At 36.5% G+C, this 12,531-nt stretch overlaps 1 protein-coding gene across 3 annotated transcripts in view; it reads right to left on the bottom strand.

The window, feature by feature from the left end:
* LOC126484646 (uncharacterized) overlaps positions 1 to 12,197 on the bottom strand; it is a 64,881-nt gene extending 52,684 nt beyond the window's left edge. For 2 of the 3 annotated variants that reach the window (XR_007587902.1, XM_050108234.1), the window contains exon 1: positions 11,987 to 12,197. The gene's annotated coding sequence lies outside the window, so the exon portion shown is untranslated. Of the gene's footprint in view, positions 1 to 11,418; positions 11,869 to 11,986 lie in introns of those variants that run through there. The other variant, XM_050108235.1, reaches the window with a different exon arrangement.
* Positions 12,198 to 12,531: the final 334 nt, after the last annotated feature.

Here is a 12,531-nt window from a genome sequence, read left to right as displayed (position 1 = left end):
CAGAATGCTTTTTATATGTATTAGAATGTAAGACTTGTCATTTGTTTGTGTAATCATTATTACTGCTATAATCTGGGTTGTTCTTTCAACACTTGATCCTCATGTATCTGTTTATATATGAATATAATAGAGGGAAACATTCCACGTGGGAAAAATATATCTAAAAACAAAGATGATGTGACTTACCAAACTAAGCGCTGGCAGGTCGATAGACACACAAACTAACACATAAAATTCAAGCTTTAGCAACAAACTGTTGCCTCATCAGGAAAGAGGGAAGGAGAGGGAAAGACGAAAGGAAGTGGGTTTTAAGGGAGAGGGTAAGGAGTCATTCCAATCCCGGGAGCGGAAAGACTTACCTTAGGGGGAAAAAAGGACAGGTATATACATTCAGCTATCTGGGTAGCAGCCTCAGGTGTATAGTGCACACTTGATCTGTTTATGGGGGTCCTACACTGTGGTGCAAGTCCAGGAAGCCACAGCCTAGCTTGTCATAGAACATGCGAAGGCTCTAATTCCATCCTGCTACTTGTCTCAGAGTCAGGAAGCCATGATCAGTTCTGTGGACAAAACTGCAAATTATGAGGTTAGCTGGAACTCTGTGTGCAAGGCTGGTCTTCTCAACCTTCTCTGCCAGTTGCTGGAATGATCCAGGCATGACCTGAAAGCCCAGAGAACAGGTATTGTTTGTTCTAACATGTGCCACAATTTGCAGTTTGTTGCACTCTGTTCCCTCAATGGAAAAACCTCTTCACCATGTTGAATGAGGCCCCAAAGCATACACATTAAGTGCACCTGTTGTTCCTTCCTGTTCCTTACTGCTGTCTCCCTAAGGGATATCATTATTTTCCATAAGTTTGAAGTGCCAATGATTAATATATCTGTACCCTTAGCATTTGCCTCCTCTTTACAAAGGACAAAGCTGGTTTCCCAATGGGTAAATTGGGTTCCACTGGCTCAGTTTCAGTGGAAGACAGTACCTCAAATCTGTTGATTAATCCATGTCTATATGAGTACAGGATGGCTTTACCTACCACTGACATGCCACTTTGAAATCAAATGGATGAGCTGTGACAGATCCAGTACTTCCTGTAGAGGAGACAGGATTCACAGGAAAGGACAGTTTTTCATATACCTTTAGTGGCAGCTGCTGCCAATCATTTGAGAGTAGTTAATTTGATTTCCAGCTGCTTATGAACATCAACTAACTCATCCTACATTTGAAAACACCATTCAAAGCAGAGATGCATTGTGGCTGGTGCAGTTTTTTACAGAACAGGAAAGAAATAACTTTAAACTAAGCCTGCTGATTATCTTTTACTTTGTTGAGCTAAAAAGTTACTAAATCCCTTTAAGACACAAAGCAATTAATACACAAAATGAGATCTCTATTGAGTTAACAGAAAATCCTGTTGCAAAAATTACTAGGTTGTCAAAACTTTTTGAGATTATGTCACTAAATCAAAAATAGTGTTAACTTACAGTAAATGTAGTGTTGGTGGTGAAGCTAGGTTCAACCATCTCTGAATGTGAATGTCCCAAATAAACCTTCCAACTACCTGAAGTCACATGAATTAAAAATATACATTATTTCTGCATCCTGTGATGGTAAAATGTTGCACTGGGTTTCCCAGCAGTTGATCACCACTCTGTTTTCTATATTATAAGCCATATACCGGTGTTCTGCTCTGCTACACTATTTGTTAAATAATTCACACTGCACTCCACGTCTTTCACAGTGTCATTTGTGTAGAGAACTCAGCATGGAAGCAAAACTGAAAGACATTTATCAAGATTTTCCCAGAAATGCGGATGATCATTAAATTGTGCGCTACATTACACAAATAATGAAATGACTCGAGGGAGGAAATGGATGTGTAATTAGAGATTGTTTGTTTATGCCTGTTTTTCCTTGATAGAAGTTAAAAATGGTAATTTCTTTATGTAACTTAGTCAATGACTTTGATGACCTTTCATGCCCCAAGGAAGACAAAGAACACTTACTATGTTCCATAGAATTGATAGATATCCATTCAGATTATTTTTCTAGTTGGACTACACTAATAATTAAAAGTTCAGCATGACTTTATGTTTACATTATGGCTAAGTAGCTGACATCTATTTGTTGTTGTTGTGGTCTTCAGTCCTGAGACTGGTTTGATGCAACTCTCCATGCTACTCTACCCTGTGCAAGCTTCTTCGTCTCCCAGTACCTACTGCAACCTACATCCTTCTGAATCTGCTTAGTGTACTCATCTCTTGGTCTCCTTCTATGATTTTCACCCTCCACGCTGCCCTCCAGTACTAAATTGGTGATCCCTTAATGCATCAGAACATCTATTTATTTATTTACTTTTGTGTTCCATAGATCCTTGATGCAAGTGTATCACTAGGATGTAGAATGTGTCAGATTATTACAGAATAACCAATTTAAGTGGTCTTAAGGCTTACAAACTAAGTCATATATAAACATATCTAAAAACAAAGATGATGTGACTTACCAAACGAAGCGCTGGCAGGTCAATAGACACACAAACTAACACAAACAAACACACAAAATTCAAGCTTTCGCAACAAACTGTTGCCTCATCAGGAAAGAGGGAAGGAGAGGGAAAGACGAAAGGATGTGGGTTTTAAGGGAGAGGGTAAGGAGTCATTCCAAACCCGGGAGCGGAAAGACTTACCTTAGGGGGAAAAAAGGACAGGTATACACTCGCACACACACACATATCCATCCAGACATATACAGACATATTTAAAGACAAACTCTTTGTCTTTAAATATGTCTGCTTGTGTCTGTATATGTGTGGATGGATATGTGTGTGTGTGTGCAAGTGTATATTTATTTTTTATTTAAAGACAAACTCTTTGTCTTTAAATATGTCTGCTTGTGTCTGTATATGTGTGGATGGATATGTGTGTGTGTGCGAGTGTATACCTGTCCTTTTTCCCCCTAAGGTAAGTCTTTCCGCTCCCGGGACTGGAATGACTCCTTACCCTCTCCCTTAAAACCCACATCCTTTCGTCTTTCCCTCTCCTTCCCTCTTTCCTGATGAGGCAAAAGTTTGTTGCGAAAGCTTGAATTTTGTGTGTTTGTTTGTGTTAGTTTGTGTGTCTATCGACCTGCCAGCGCTTCGTTTGGTAAGTCACATCATCTCTGTTTTTAGATATATTTTTCCCACGTGGAATGTTTCCCTCTATTATATTCATATATAAACAGATACATGAGGTTCAAGTGTTGAAAGAACAACCCAGATTATAGTAGTAATAATGATTACACAAACAAATGACAAGTCTTACATTCTAATACATATAAAAAGCATTCTGTCATCAGTTGATATACCAGTGCTACGTAGTCAGTTCTTATAGGAATAAATGATTATTATTTATTCTAGAGAAGCTGCACGGTCATCAATGGTATCTGTTCTTTCGAGAACAGTTACTATCTTAGAGGAATGCTCAAAATTAAACACATTGTACAAATTGTTACACACTATCAAAAAATTCCTGTAAATAATAGAAAGAACTATTCAAAAGACAAAGTTTCAGCTGTTTTGTTACACACTATCAAAAAATTCCTGTAAATAATAGAAAGAACTACTCAAAAGACAAAGTTTCAGCTGTTTTGTGAATTTAGTCATATTCCCAATGGCTGATTTAACATAAAAAATGTAGCTGAATATCAAAAGGACAGACTAATGCAAAATGGAGGTGAGGTATTTATCGCAATAGACAAGAAACACAAGTCCTCCAAGACAGAAATTGAAGTTACATGCGAGATTGTTTGGACACAGCTCAGTATTAGTGATGGGCGTAAAATTGTAATAGGATACTTCTATTGGCCACCAAACTTGCCTCCTGATGTAACTGGAAACTTAGAGAAAACCTCACTTCAGTTATACATAAGTTCCTCAATTGTACCATAATACTCTATGGAGACTTTATCATCCAAAAAGTAATGTGGAAAATTAAAGTTTTGTTAGTGGCAGACATGAGAAGACATGGTGTGAAACATTATTAAACACCTTGTCTGTAAACTACTAAGAAAAGAAAGTTCGGAACCCCACTCATGATGGAAATATATTAGATCTATTGGCAACAAATAGATCTAATCTCTTTGAGGATTCCACATTGTATCAGTGGTACCAGTGGCCTTGAGGCAGTTGTGGCAAAAAATTATCAAAGGACAAACAGGAACTAAAACAAGTATGAAGATGGCTATAACAGAGGGATGCTAAATGAAATTCATTTGGCTGTCAAGAGAATAATGCATGAACCACCAATGACTACCATAGCAGAATTCTGTCAAATGATCTTTCATAAAAACCCAAAGAAATTCTGGTTGCATGTAAGGACTGATAGTGGCAGCAAAGTTAGCATCCAACCTCTCACAGATGAGATAGGAATTGTTTTTGAAGACAGAAAAGCAAACACATAAATGCTCAACTCCATTTCTGAATGTTCTTTTACACAAGAAAACCAAGAGAAGCGCCCTAATTTAATCCTCGTACCACTGAAAAGATGAGTGAAATAAGTGTTAGGGTCAGTGTCTTTGAGAAAAGCTGAAATCGTTAAAACTGAAATAAGCTCCAGGGCTCAATGGAATCCTTGTCAGATTTATACTGAATTTGTGGCTGAGTTAGCCCCTCTTTTAACTATTAAAACTGAAATAAGCTCCAGGGCTCAATGGAATCCTTGTCAGATTTATACTGAATTTGTGGCTGAGTTAGCCCCTCTTTTAACTATAATCTATCGTAAATCCCTTGAACAAAAGCCCAAGCCCAGTAGCTCAAAGAAAGCAGTTCACACACATTTACAGGTGGGGTAATAGGAGTGTTTCACAAAACTACTGTCCAGTATCCTTGACATTGGTTTGTTGTAGAATCTTACAAACATATTCTGAGATCAAACATAGTGAGACATCTCAAACAGAATGATCTCCTCCATGAAAGCCAGTATGGATTTCAAAAACATTGGTTGGTTGGTTGGTTTGGGGAAGGAGACCAGACAGCGAGGTCATCGGTCTCATCGGATTAGGGAAGGACGGGGAAGGAAGTCGGCCATGCCCTTTGAAAAGAACCATCCCGGCATTTGCCTGGAGCGATTTAGGGAAATCACAGAAAACCTAAATCAGGATGGCCGGACGCGTGATTGAACCGTCGTCCTCCCGAATGCGAGTCCAGTGTCTAACCACTGCGCCACCTCACTCGGTTCAAAAACATTGATCATGTGAAACGTAGCTTGCACTTTTCTCATATGACATACAGTACTGCAAGCTTCGGATCAAGGCAGTTAGGTAGAAACAGTATTTTTTGATTTTTGAAAAGCATTTCACTCAGTACCACATCTATGCTTATTATTAAAATTGTAGTCATATGGAGTATCAGGTGAATTTTATGACTGGATTGAGGATTTTTTTGGTAGGGAGAATGCAGCAAATTACCTTGGGTGGAGAGTCATTAACAGAAGTTGAAGTAATTTTGGGTGTGCCCCTGGGCAGGTTGTATTAGTGATGTCATGAACAATATTAACAGTAACCTCAGACTTTTTGCAAATGATGCACTAATCTTGAATGAAGTACTGTCTGAAAGAATCTGTATAAATAATCAGTCAGATCTTGATAAGATTTCAAAGTGGTGCAAAATTTGGCAACTTACTTTAAATGTTCAGAAATGTAAAACTGTGCACTTCACAAAATGAAAAAAAAGTAATATCCTATGACTATAATGTCAATGAGTCTGAGTTAGTTGGAATCAATTACTTTACACAAATACCTGGGAGTAAAACTATGTAGGGATATGACATAGAATGAGCTCACAGGTTTAGTCATGAGTATAGGAGATGGTTGACTTGATTTTATTGGTAGAATACTGGAGAAATTCAATCAGTCTACAAAAGAGATTGCTTACAAATCACTTGTGCAACTCATCCTAGATGAGTGCTCAAGTGTGAGGAACCTGTTCAAAACAGGAATAAAAGAGGATATTGAATGTATATTATTTTGCAGTTCATTGCACAGAAATCAGTCTTAGTAAATGTCAACAGAAGTCTTCTAGAGTTGATAGCCAGACTATATTTAATATGGCCTTCATTGTCTGTACAATGATGAGGAATATAGTGAGGGATGGGTCATTCATTAATTTTCCACAAGATCTAAAAAAAAGTGAGATCTGGTAATTCAGGGGATCATTCAAAATTACAAATATCTCGACTGTTTCTTTTTCTTCTCCTTCTTCTTCAAAGTACTGCATAGGGTATGTAAAATGGATAGGCACAGTGTTCCATTAGTACTTGGAGGAAAGTGCATCATTAGACTCGTCCAGTGTACAACTGACCAGATATTCGTTTATGTGCAAATGAACTATTTAGCCAAGACACAGGACGGAGGCTTTGTGGACCACTTAACACAAAAACTTACTCTTTGCTCGAAAAATCAACTCGAGAAACTGCTTAATAAACACCAGTAGGTGCTGAGAATATAAATAACTTTCACTACGGCTTGAGCAGAGAAAACTGGGAAGAAATATATAGATGTTCAAATATTGATTACAAATTTGACAGCTTCATCAGCAACTTTAGTTATTACTTTGATCTCTGTTTCCCCTTATAAAGAAGAAAATACAAAAAGGAAATGTAAAAATAATTTTATTGCCACTGGAATACAAATATCTGCAAAACAAAAAAAGCTTACTTCAAAACATGTCCAAACAGAACACATATGCAGAGTTTGACATGTATTTCAAAATCTATAAGAAAATCTACAGTAGGATCATAAAACAGGCATAAACAATAGCAAATGACAGAAACATAAAAACTCTGAAAATAAAATTAAAGGTACGTGGAATTTTGTAAGAAGGGAGACAGCAGCAGAACATCCAGAATTTCAAAAAATTAACTTCTCAAAAACCTAGACCATAGAAAAATTGCAAATCAATTTCATTCATACTTCACACAGGTAGCAGGATAACTCATTCAACAAAACTCACAGTGCGCAGTAGAGAATCAGTTCAGATGTATTTCAAATCAAAAGACTCTCTTCCTACATGTGACTAGTGTGAAAGAAATGCCAGATACCATTAAAGAACTCAAATCAAACCACCCCTTTGGTATAGACATTATAACTGACTATTATAAAGAAATATGCTCCCTTCATAGTCAAGCCTCTAGTCAACATTTGCAACTGTTCACTCACAGATGGTGCATAAAAAAACCTGGAAAGTAAAGCCTCTCTATAAAGAAGTGATTAAAACAGATGTCTCCACCTACATGCCTATATCACTCCTATCTGGGTTTTCCAAAATAATGGAGAAAATTTGCTATTAGAGATAAATAACCTTTAAAGAAAAAATAGCTATGTCTCAATTCTCAGCGTGGTTTTTGTAAATCAATATCTACTGAGACTGCCATCTTTGCATTCCTGAATGAAGCTTTAAATGTAATTGACAATAAAGAGCACATTTCTGAAAATTTTTTAGGCATTTCAAATGCATCTGATGTCATAAGTCACAACATCTTGCTTACGAATGTGGAGTATGTAGGTGTTAGGGGCAGCTAACAACTGGTCACAACGTTAGCTGCAGAATAGAGAACAAATAGTTGAACTTCCATTCCAAGAAGGGAAAACCTTGAAGACTTGTCACTCAGAAAAACTGTGTATTATGTGCAGTGTACCACAAGGCTCCATTATGGGACCAATTTTGTTTTTGCTCTGTGTAAATAACCTGAAACCAACTAGCCTTCATTACAAATATATTTAATTTCCTGATTACACAAAAGTGTTAGTCAAAGAAATGACTGAAAAAGTTGTAGAATGAAATTAAAATACGCACTTAATATGTTGCAAACTGGTTTCCTGCAAACAATCTGATAATAAATATCCAAGAAACAGTTACTATGAATCTAGACACCAAACAGAATAACTCTCTGCTAGTGCCTAAAGTTATTCACTAGAAACTTGGAAAATGTAAATGCTACAGAGTTTCTTGGATTATGGATCCAGGAGGATCTGAGATAGATCCAACATATAAAATATGTAACTAAAAGACTGAACATCATCTGCTAGTGCATGACAATTCTTTTAAGTTCCAAATTGAAGCAAAAAATAAAATAAAAATGTGTAGTTTGCCAGAGCAGAATCTCTACTGTGATGTAGCATAATCCTCAGGGGAATCTCAATTGCTAGCAAAAGTTGTTTCACACCCCAAAAGAGAGAGAGGTTTGTATGAGTCGTGGAAATTGCAGCTCTAGAAACTTGTGCAAGCCTTTATTCACAAAACTTCAAGTTCTTACATTGGTTGTTAGTATGTTTTGTGAGTAAAATTTTTTATTAGGAAATTTTAGATGATAATAACCAGCTGTTAGCTAAAAACCAAGGTATTCACTCAATAACACAAGAAGAAACCAAGATGTACATTTCCAAAATTCAAATAAACACTGAAACAAAATGGACAACTCAATCAGGAAACACGCTGTACCATAAACCACCTTGTGACATCAAAATGATCAGCATTTCAAACAGTTGTTCATACCTAACTACTGCAGGAGTGTTATTGTGATGTAGCTGAGTATCTACCAGATTAAAACCTAAATGTGTACATTATTATTGTAATAAACAGTGATAGTAGAAAATTTGTATAGATTGTGTTACGCATGAAACAGTGGAACAGAATGTAAAATTTGAAGATCTGTACACAACTATGTATTTTGTCAGTAAATGTTCTTACAGTATAAATAAAGATTTGTTGGCGTAAAGAAGCAGAATATTATACAACATATTTTCATCACAATGTTGTATAAATTGTAAATACCTTTTAATTTTTAAATTTTTGTCTTTTACACAAAACGCTGCAGCCTATAAACGATGGTCACAAAGATACTGCAACAACTCTAAACATCTTCTTAACTTGATTAATTGTCGTAAATTCATAAGCAGTGTATGACAAGGTTGTGTACGTTTGTGATTTTTGAGTGAAAATGATGATGATATAAACTATGATCACATAATGGGATAAATATCATATTGCTTTTTTGTGTTCTTATGAAAAATATCCATGCATGTATCTTTTCTATTATTTAATCACAATCTGAACTGATGAAACTAAGTTAACTGTGTGTGTGTAATTTGCTTACAGCTTTTTGTATGTAGACTCCTGTATATTTGTAACAGATACACAGTTTATAATCATTACACTAATTTATATTGTCTCATCTCATCTTTTCAGGATACTGACAGTGTGTATGTATGTACAAGCATGATGAAGAGGATCAATGAAATAATACAATACAATAAAGACAACAGATGGCCCACTGAGAAATAGGATGAAACTATATACACGAAAATACAAAGGTTCATATTCCAAATATCCCCACTCTGAGGTCAAGGGATGGATGAGGGGTCTTTGAAGTCTAAGATTTATATAAAGATTACCAAAAGTTTTCATTGGAACTACTGCTGAAGTAAAACTCATGATCTATCTATCACATGTAAAAGGATGAACCAAAATGTATAAGCCTATACATAATTTAAACAAAGATTTATTACTTAAATTTATGGCAATCATTTTTCCTCTAACATGTGAAGATAAAAATGCTGCTTTTACAGCACTGACCCATCCACAGGGTGACATTAGGACAATTTCAGCATATTTCTTTCTGTGGCTATTGCAGACATGTATTTGTACTACTCAAACCTATAACAAGGAAATGTGTCTTAAAGTGTGCCCAAAAGTTCATTTGGCATTTCATCTAGAACTCGCGGCCCAGAGTAATAAATATATAAAAGCTGTTCAAAGCATCCCCCAACTTCCAGCAGCCTATATTGCAAAATATGTTTATATTTTTTTCTTTCTAGTTCCAAGGTTGTAAATGTAGTGTTTATAGTAAAATGGTATTTTTATAGCTTAATAGTGTATTATATATTGAACAACCACACACCAGCTCTTCAGCCTTCACTTGATGCACTAGACATAAATACCCTCAGTCAGTCTTCATCAAATTGATAAATTGTATCTCTCTCGCTGTGTCCAAACACTTATTACCTTCTGATCGATTAGACCAATTGGTAATTGCTTAAAAATTCCTCATAAAAACCACTGGCACATACGGATTTCCATTTATATTGAAACCATTTCACCTGATAACCAAAAATGATAGACACAAGACAAAATTTAAATGTCCATCCGACTGAAATAGAATGTTCAAGCTGACTTACATCATAGATTAAGTACACAAAAGCTCCTAATATGTTAAGCCTGGATATTCCCCAGAAAGGTCAATCGATTCTGGGCCCAAGGTTTGTTCAGTTGGTCTAATGTTCCATTTTCAATTTTTTTTTTCTTTTTTGCCATTATGTGAAACCGACAGTGTCAACTGCACTAATGTTGTTATATTAGCAGCAGTAGTAGTAATAACAACAGCAGCAGCACAGTAGTAATAGTAGTTGATGCTGTTGTTGTAGCATCTTTATTCATCTGCAGTTCTCTTCTACTAGAATATCAGACATGTCTTGATATAACAATTTAAGAAAAAGAAAAATAAAGCAATTCATATATCCAGGCTCTTACAAACCTACAGGTCTAGTATCTGAAGGATGGGACAGTCAGCAGTGGCCTTATAGTAGGACCCATTCTGGCATTTGACAGAAATTGTTTAGGAATCCCGATGGTTGGATGAAGACTTGGGCCTCTATCCTCCCAAATATAAACCTGCTCTATTTAAAACGGTGCTACTGTATTGTGTTTGCCCCTAGTGTAAAATACTGTTTTACAAATAAGTTATTTAATAAAGAAATGGGCTAATGCTACACAACTAATTGATTTCTCATTCCCAGCCACTGCAAACACTGTACACAGATGGTTTTATAATAGTACACACACTATCAGTTGATTCAGGGCCATTAGTAGTTGCCAAAAGTGAGTTAAATTATATTGAATCCCTGAATCTGGACCACAACAGCGTGGTGTAATACGGCTAATAAGTACTGGTAGCCAAAGGAAATGAAAATGTACAGCATACTTCGAGAAGACATATATAAAATGACTGAATATAATCAATGTGATGTACTATATAGCTTCTTGACAAACTAAACGACACCCGTACAATACTTGGAACGGAAGAATAAAAGATGTTAGTTTCAAATTACGATCTACTTGTCAGAACAAAGAATCCTGTTTTTCCCTGAATTCCGTGCGAATGCAGGTACTAGTGTACCTTCTCAGCAAATTCTTTCCAAACACTGACAGCTCTCTCTCTCTCTGTGTGTGTGTGTCCTCGTTCACCGGTACTTAATTAAGCATTTATGGTTTCTTAGCTGATAACTCATATCGACGTTTAAGTTTTATAACTTTACGTAAGGTATGTTGTAATTTATAAATGACATTACAGAACTGTAATTCATTTAATTACATTGCATTTACGTACACGAACATGTTCGGTTCACTTCTCAGCCTTCTTTTGTTGGGGACTGTTTAATATTATTTACGACTCGTAGGCCGAATGTTGTTGCATCGTGGTTCGGAGTGCAAATAAAATTGTTATCTGTAGATCTCTTCATATATGGCTTGAAGTCAAAGGTGGGAGAACGCAAGACCATACCATCTGTTTGGCTGATGTCAGCTTGAATTAATGTAATCAGTGTTAATGTAGTAGAAAGGGTGAAGGGAAAGTAGTCGTCCGCTTGCGATGTCTTCGCGACATTCCGCCGTCTTGAGGAAAAAAAGCATTCATTTCTGCAACGCTGTTTATCGCTAACTTTTCCACATGTCTTCCCGTTGTTCACGGGTATTAAAATTACGCTAATGACACTTCAAGCTGAGACTGAAAGAATGCTTCAACATAATTTTTCTCATGGAAAGACGGATGTAACTGCCAGTCAAATACTATAATTAATGAAAGAAGTATCACTGTAATGTCTTTCACAACGAGAGACTGGCTGGGCGATTGATGAGATTTATTTAGTCAAAGGCCAACGTTAACCTCATTTACTCACGAAAGCAGAGGGCGCAGATGAACCATGAACAGTTTGCCAACTTCTGCGCTAGTGATGTCTCTGAAGAGATAGGCTCTATCTAACTTGATAACTTTCCACAAGATATTACGGGAATAATGCAACAAAAGACTACACAATAATACGGCGATCTCAATAACTTAGAACCAGCTTTGATCATCACTATGCTAGCTGTGGAGTGCCAGTATTCGGCAACGATAAGACAAGTTTGCGGAAATGACATGTCTCGGCGGCAAAAGTTAATACCAGCTTCGGCCTCCTTCGGATGCTCTCGGGTGCACTCGGCTGAGCGGCAGTTGGCGGAGCGCTCAAATTACCGGCAGGGGGGTTCTGCTGGCACAATGCACTCGGCAGTCCAGTCCTGGCTTTCATCAAGTTGTCACTGATTTTAGACTTTTTTTCGCAGTTTTTGGTATATTTGAACAGTTTTAAGCAGAGATGTCAATTCTGTGAAATAATGTGTTTGTAAAGCAAATAAAAAATCCAAAATATAGGTACCCGTTTTTATTTTGCATTTGAAATACTTT

The sequence above is a fragment of the Schistocerca serialis genome, chromosome 6, assembly GCF_023864345.2.
Source record: "Schistocerca serialis cubense isolate TAMUIC-IGC-003099 chromosome 6, iqSchSeri2.2, whole genome shotgun sequence".
Classification (NCBI taxonomy): domain Eukaryota; kingdom Metazoa; phylum Arthropoda; class Insecta; order Orthoptera; family Acrididae; genus Schistocerca; species Schistocerca serialis.
Note: the sequence above shows the minus strand (reverse complement) of the source record. Positions and strands in the feature narration are given on the sequence as shown.